Raw genomic sequence first — 7,486 nt, 5'->3', positions numbered from 1 at the left:
TAGAAATTAAGGATCTCTGGTAGCAGACAATAATCACAATTTTCTGTTCTTAATTTAGGACAATGTCAGAAAACTTTCCATATATCTATATCGATATTATTTTATTTTATTTTATTTTATGTTTTGAGAAGGAGTTTCGCTGTTGTTGCCCAGGCAACAAGATTTTGCAATGGCACAATCTCAACTCACCGCAACCTCTACCTCCCAGGTTCAAGTGATTCTCCTGCCTCAGCCTCCAGAGTAGCTGGGATTACAGGCATGCGCTACCATGCCTGGCTAATTTTGCATTTTTAGTAGAGACAGGGTTTCTCCGTGTTGGTCAGACTTGTCTCAAACTCCCAACCTCAGGTGATCCACTCGCCTCAACCTTCCAAAGTGCTGGGATTACAGGCATAAGCCACCGTGCCTGGTTCCCTTATATTTTAGATAGATAGATAGATAGATAGATAGATAGATAGATAGATAGATAGATAATGTTTGTATATTTTGCAAATGTGTGTATGTGTATGTTTGTATATATAAATACAAAACATACATATGTGGAAATGTACTTGTAGATAGGAGAAGCAAGAGAGCAAACATGATTTATGAACAAAAGGAGCTTTATACATGGGATCTGTAGACTCACATTGTCCCCTTCCTCATTGCGGATATTGAGATCAACTCCAGGAAAGGGCATGAGAACCTTCCTTAAGAACAATAATTGCAAATCTGTTACCATCATCTTTCCTGCCTATCAGGAGTCTTTATATGTTACTGTCAAGGGATGCTCAAGAGACAGAAACCATAACTCAAACTGGCTTAAGCAAAAGGTGAATTTATTGACTTGGATAGTGGTAATGGAACAACCTGACTCCAGGCACAATCTGATCCAGTGTCCAGATGGATCACCAGAACCTGTTTCTTTTTCTGAAGCAACTCCATTTTCATGCTGGCTCTCTCCTTATGAAGTGGAGTTTTCTGAGAAGCAGTTGCCAAGACAGGATTAGATATGGTTATGGTTTGGGTCTCCATGTATCAATGCAACTCAGGCCCTGTGTCCAGTAATTTTTAAAATGTTAGGTATTCCACTTTTCCTAGTGTACAGACCCCTTAGTAAGTGGTGGTAATTTCCTTTGGGGAAGCACTGGGAGAATTATAATATATATTTCTAGCAATGTTGCAGAGTCCCTTCTAGGAACCTGGCCACCTCTTCATTCAATGGGTCTGGATCTGAAAATTAACTAAAGTTTGGGAAGTGAGTGATGTGGTTTGGCTGTATCCCCACCTAAATCTCATCTTGACTTGTAGCTCCCATAATCCCCACATGTTGTGGGAGGGACCCAGTGGGAGGTAATTAAATCGTGTGGTGGTTATCCCAATGCTGCTGTTCTCATGATATTGAGTAAGTTATCACAAGATCTGATGATTTTATAAAGGGCTTTTCCTTCTTTGCTCAGCATTTCTTCCTGCTGCCATGTGAAGAAGAACATATTTGCTTCCGCTTCTGCCATGACTGGAAGTTTCCTGAGGCTTCCTCAGCCATATGGAACTGTGAGTCAATTAAACCACTTTCCTTTATCAATTACCCATTCTCAGATATGTCCTTATAGCAGGGTGAGAATGGACTAATATAGTAAATTGGTACCGGGTAGTGACGTACTCCTGTAAAGATACCTGAAAATGTGAAAGTGACTTTGGAACTAGGTAACAGGCAGAGGTTGGAACAGTTTGGAGGCTTAGAAGAAGAGAGGAAGATGTTGGAAAGTTTGGAACTTCCTAGAGACTCGTTGAATGCCTTTGACCAAAATGCTGATAGTCATATGGACAATGGAGTCCAGGCTGAGGTGGTCTCAGATGGAGATGAGGAACTTGTTGGGAACTGGCATAAAGGTGACTCTTGCTATGTTTTAGCAAAGAAACTCTTGGCATTTTGCCCCTGCCCTAGAGATCTGTGGAATTTTAACTTGAGAGAAATAATTTAGAGTATCCAGTAGATGAAATTTCTAAGCAGCAAAGCATTCAAGAGGTGTCTTTGGCGCTGTTAAATGCATTCAGTTTTATGTATTCACAAAGATATGGTTCGGAATTGAAACATATGTATAAAAGGGAAGCAGAGCATGAAAGTTCAAAATATTTGCAGCCTGACAATGTGATAGAAAAGAAAAACCCGTGTTCATTCGGAGGAGAAATTCAAGCTGGCTGCAGAAATTTGCATAAGTAATGAGGAGCCAAATGTTGATCACCAAGATGATGGGGGGAAATGTCTCCACAACATATCAGATGTCTTCATGGCAGCCCCTCCCATCACAGGCCCAGAGGCCTAGGAGGAAAAAGTGGCTTTGTTGGCTAGGCCTGGGGTCTTGCTGCTTTGTGCAGTCTAGAGGCATAGTGCCTGCATCCCAGCTGTGGCTAAAAGGGGCCAACATAGAGCTCAGGCTGTTGCTTCAGAGGGTGCAAGCCCCAAGCCTTGGCAGCTCCCACATAGTGTTGGGCCTGTGGGTGCACAGAAATCAAGAATTCAGGGTTGGAACCTCAGCCTAGATGTCAGAGGATGTATGGTAATCCCTGGATGAGCAGGCAGAAGTTTGCACAGGGGTGGACCCTTCATAGTGAACCTCTGCTAGGCCAGTGCAGAAGGGAAATGTGCAGTCAGAGCCCCCACACAGAGTCCCCACTAGGGCACTGCCTAGTGGAGCTGCAAGAAGAGGGTGGCCATCTTCCAGACCCCAGAATGGTAGCTCCACCAACAATTTGCATCATGCACCTGGAATAGCTGCAGACACTCAACACCAACCCATGAAGGCAACCAAGAAGGGGGCTGTACCCTGCAAAGCCACAGGGGTGGAGCTGCCCAAGGCTGTGGGAGCCCACCTCTTGCATCAGCATGATCTGGTTGTGAGACATACAGTCAAAGGAGATCATTTGGTGCTTTAAGATTTGACTGCCCTGCTGGATTTCAGACTTGCATGGGCCTGTAGCCCCTTCATTTTGGCTAATTTCTCCCATTTGGAACTGGTGTATTTACCCAGTATCCATATTCCCATTGTATCTAAGAAGTAACTAACTTTCTTTTGATTTTACAGGCTCATAGACAAAAGTGACTTGGCTTGTCTCAGATGAGACTTTGGACTTGGACTTTTGAGTTAATGCTGAAATGAGTTAAGACTTTGGGTGACAGTTGGGAAAGGATAAATGTGTTTTGAAATGTGAGGACATGAGGTTTGGAAGGGTTCAGGGGCAGAATGATATGCTTTGGCTGTGTCCCACCCAAATCTCATCTTGAATTGTTGTTCTCATAATCCCCACATGTCATGGGAGGAACCTGGTGGGAGGTGATTGAATCATGGGGCTGGTTACCCCCATGCTGCTGTTCTTGTGATAGTGAGTGAGTTCTCATGAGATCTGATGGTTTTATAGGGGCTTTTCCCTCTTAGTTTGGCACTTCTCCTTCCTGCCACCATGTGAAGCAGGATGTGTTTGCTTTCCCTTCTGCCATGATTGTAAGTTTCCTGAGGCCTCCCCATCCATGCTGAACTGTAAATCAATTAAACCTTTCCTTTATAAATTACCGAGTCTTATACATGTCCTTATAGCAGTGTGAGAATGGACTAATACAGTGAGCAAGGGATCATGACTGTTTATCAGGGTCATTGTCATCAGCTTCCTACTCCTCCGTCATTGCCCTTTTCTGGTTGTGGATGTTAAACATCTCCCTTGCTGGCTACTCCCCTGTTTTGCCCCTAGAGGTGCCATGGTCTCTTAACCATCTCTATACCTTGCTGTAGGCCAGGCTTCCATTGACCACCCCTCTGATCTTGGTGGTTGTGAGATTCTGGCTTCTTTCATTTACGTGCCATGACCTGATCACTATTACTTTGGAGGCCCCAGTATTCCCATTGGATATTAACAATTGCAGCTCTGTGACTGCCTCTATTGTCAGTCTTGGCCTGCAGAAGAAAGCTACTGAACTTCTCAGTGATGCAAGTGCCCTTCTTACCAGCACATTCCCGATTTCCTTGGTGAATGGTGTTTCCTCTGAACTCTCCCCTGGAACATAGTTATCTTGTAATTTTTCTGACCTCACATAATATAGCCACTCCAGCAAGCCTACTTCTCCTTCTCAGCCTTTTTATTCCTTCCTCTTCCTCCTGCCTAGGCAACTCAGGCATTTCCACTTTGCTCAGTGTTGGATCACTTTCTTAGGCTTCTAAAAGCCATTCTAACAATGAGTTAGCACTGTCCCCTGGGTATTACCAGGCCATTAAATTTCATGTCCTACAAAAGTACTTCCAAGTCAAAGAAACCTTGCTTGTTCAGTTTCATATTCTAGCCCCCTGTTCAAACACCCTCAAAATTCAGTATTGATGGCCCTCATTGGCTAGTTTATACCTTGGAATATAATTTCTTTCCTCCCTTATTAGGCTCAGCATGCCCCCCACTGGATTTAACCCTAGTTATTGGCCTAGCAGCCAAGAGAAGAGGTAGGGGTTCTCCTGAGAGGACACCTGTTAAGATACACTTACTGCGTTTTCCAGCAGAAGAGTTGGCCACTCCTGCAAGTTCTTAGATTCCTGGAGGATCTGCAGAGTCAACCTTAGCAGTATCTATCCATTCACCAAGGCCATCAGGAATGTGCTGGTAAAAAGGGCACCAACATCATTAAAAAATTCAGCAGCTCCCCTCTGCAAGCCAAAACTGACAGTAGAGGCAGTCACAGAGCTGAACTCATTAACATCCATGGGGATAGTGGGGTTCTTAAAGTAATAGAGTAATAATGTTTCACCACAGAAGCTGTTTCAGGATTCCGTTTTCCCAACCCAAGCTCTTACCTTTAGCATACAGACCTGCCTGGCTGGTATAATCTAAGTGCCTCTGGAGCTCTGTAACTATCATATCCTCAATCTGCTGCTAGCTTTCTCCATTCTTCCACTACTGGAGATAAGGGCTGCTAAAGATACCTTCTAGCTTTCATACTTAACCTTTAACTGCCAGTCAAAGGCATGTGGTTTATGATTGTCCCTCTGCAAGGCATCAGTACTACTCTGTAACCAACCAACTCTGTTGTCCTTGCAGGCACTGTCCCGCTATATCTTTCAAATGCTTCAATTATTACACTAACCAGGGGATTCCCAATTACTAGTTTGTTTTCCTAGGTAGAAAACCTTTCATCACCATGAAGTCTTTAACAATGCAGCTGCCATCTCTTCCTAGGAGTTATCCATACTCCACATACTGCTCAATATGGTATCTTCTTTGTCCATCGGAGAGTAAGTAAACACATCTCAAAATTTTATCTTACCACTGGTTCTGTCAGAACACTCAGTAGCATTTGTATTAGCTCAAGTCCTTCAAGATCTGCTAAGATGGGATTAGAAGTCCAAGAGTTTTACTTGGGAAACAAAAAAAATAAAGGGGAGGCCAGGCACAGTAGCTCATGCCTGTAATCCCAGCACTTTGGGAGGCCGAGGTGGGCGGATCACCTGAGGTCAGGAGTTTGAGACCAGCCTGACCAACATGGAGAAACCCCGTCTCTACTAAAAAAAAAAATACAGAATTAGCCAGGTGTTGGGGCACATGCCTGTAATCCCAGCTATTCAGGAGGCTGGGAGAGGAGAATTGCTTGAACCCAGGAGGTGGAGGTTGCGGTGAGCTGAGATCATGCCATTGCACTCCAGCCTGGGCAGCAAGAGAGAGCAAAACTCCATCTTAAAAAAAAAGAAAGTAAAAAATAAGAGGGAAGGAGCTAGTACAGGTGAGAACCTTCAAACAGCAATGCAGGTCTGACACTGGTGAAGAAGAGAGAGGAAAAGAGGAAGGAGAATTTGGTTGGTAGAGTTTCAAAGTGCAGCACAGTTCTAAGAAAGTTTCAACTACCTTGATGGGGAATTTTCCAGCCAAGATCTCCCACTAAAAGTATCCCATATTAGTATCCCTTCTATGTTTAGTCTTGGCTGAAAGTAGCTTGTAGGAAGCATGACCTTGGGATAAATATGGTGGATACATCTGAGGGACAGCAGCTGAGTCCATCAGTCACTTTTACTTTGATATGGGCATTTTTATGGCCATATTTCACATAGTCTTTTTCTTTTTATCATTATTATCATTGTCAGACAGGGTCTTGTTCTGTTGCCTAGGCTGGGGTGTAGTGGTGCAATCTCCGTTCACTGCAACTTCTGTCTCCTGGGCTCAAGTGATCCTTGTACCTCAGCCTCATGAGTAGCTGGGACTCTAGGTGCACACCACCATGCTGGCTAACTTTTTGTATTTTTTTTTGTAGAGACAGGGTTTCACAATGTTGTTCAGGCTGGTCTTGAACTCCTGGATTCAAGCAATCTACCTGCTTCAGCCTCCCAAAGTGCTAGGATTATAGGCATAAGCCAACATGCCTGGTTCCCACATAGACTTATAAGGGCTTTTAGCAGTTACACAGAATAAGTCCTTCCAAGTTTGAATCCAGAGGAAGACAGGCATCTTTATCCTAGCATTCCTAGCAAAAGCTCTGAGATTGAGTTGGATTAGACCAGCCTAGGTCATGTGCCCACTCCTGAGCCCACTCCTGAGCCAGCATGGTGGCCAGGGAAGTTTTATGACCTGCTTTGCTCAGATGTAGTTTTCATGTCCTGCTTCCAAGGTAGGAGTTGGAACTCCACCCACACTGTGAGAACTGAGAGGCAGTGAGGGGCAGGTCTCCAAGAAGCAATATGCACATAGAATATATGTATTTTTCATTTTAATGGCTGCTGCAGTGATGCTTTCTAAAGACACTGTAACAATTTACAGTTCCACCAAAAAGTATAATAGTACTTTTTCCCCCACAACTTCACCAATGATATCTTAGTTTTCTTTATAAATGCTTGCCTACCTGATGTTTACATTATTAGTTTTAATTTATAATTTCCTAGTTCCTAGTACTAGTGTTGCTAAACAATTTTTTTCATGTATTCATTGGCTACTTGGATTTACTTTTCTGTCAATGGATTCTCCACATCTCTTGTCCATTTTCCTATTGTTTATCTTTTGTCCTTTTTTTGGTCAGTTTATAAAAGCACTTTTTTTATGTTATAGCTAATAACCCTCTGTCTGTCAGCTGCATTGCAAATGGGTAAAGAAAAAGTAGCCTGGAACTCTGCACATCTTCTCCTCCTCCATCTTTATTGTCCATACTTGACCCATAGTCCTCAGGATGCAGTCGAGATCAATATGCCAGGAATACTATGGGAAAACTCCATCTTTTTTTTTTCTAATTTTTTAAAATAATTTTTTTAGAGACAAGGTCTTGCTCTGCTGCCTAGACTGGAGTGTGCTGATGCAATCATAGCTCACTGCAGCCTCGAACGTCTTGGCTCAAGCGATCTTCCCACCTCATTTTTTTTTTTTTTTTTTTTTGAGACGGAGTCTGGCTCTGTGGCCCAGGCTGGAGGTGCAGTGGCCAGATCTCAGCTCACTGCAAGCTCCGCCTCCCGAGTTTACGCCATTCTCCTGCCTCAGCCTCCCGAGTAGCTGG

The 7,486-nt window shown here is 43.5% G+C and overlaps 1 protein-coding gene across 2 annotated transcripts in view; it reads left to right on the top strand.

Moving 5' to 3' along the window:
* The first annotated feature begins 1,438 nt into the window (after window positions 1-1,438).
* CDK14 (cyclin dependent kinase 14) overlaps window positions 1,439-7,486 on the top strand; it is a 727,116-nt gene continuing 721,068 nt past the window's right edge. For both annotated transcript variants that reach the window (XM_028846085.2, XM_077998072.1), the window contains exon 1: window positions 1,439-1,533. The gene's annotated coding sequence lies outside the window, so the exon portion shown is untranslated. The remainder of the gene's footprint in view (window positions 1,534-7,486) is intronic.

Source organism: Macaca mulatta, chromosome 3 (genome assembly GCF_049350105.2).
Source record: "Macaca mulatta isolate MMU2019108-1 chromosome 3, T2T-MMU8v2.0, whole genome shotgun sequence".
Lineage (NCBI taxonomy): Eukaryota > Metazoa > Chordata > Mammalia > Primates > Cercopithecidae > Macaca > Macaca mulatta.
The sequence above is the reverse complement of the archived record's forward strand: the minus strand, read 5'-3'. Positions and strand labels throughout refer to the sequence as shown.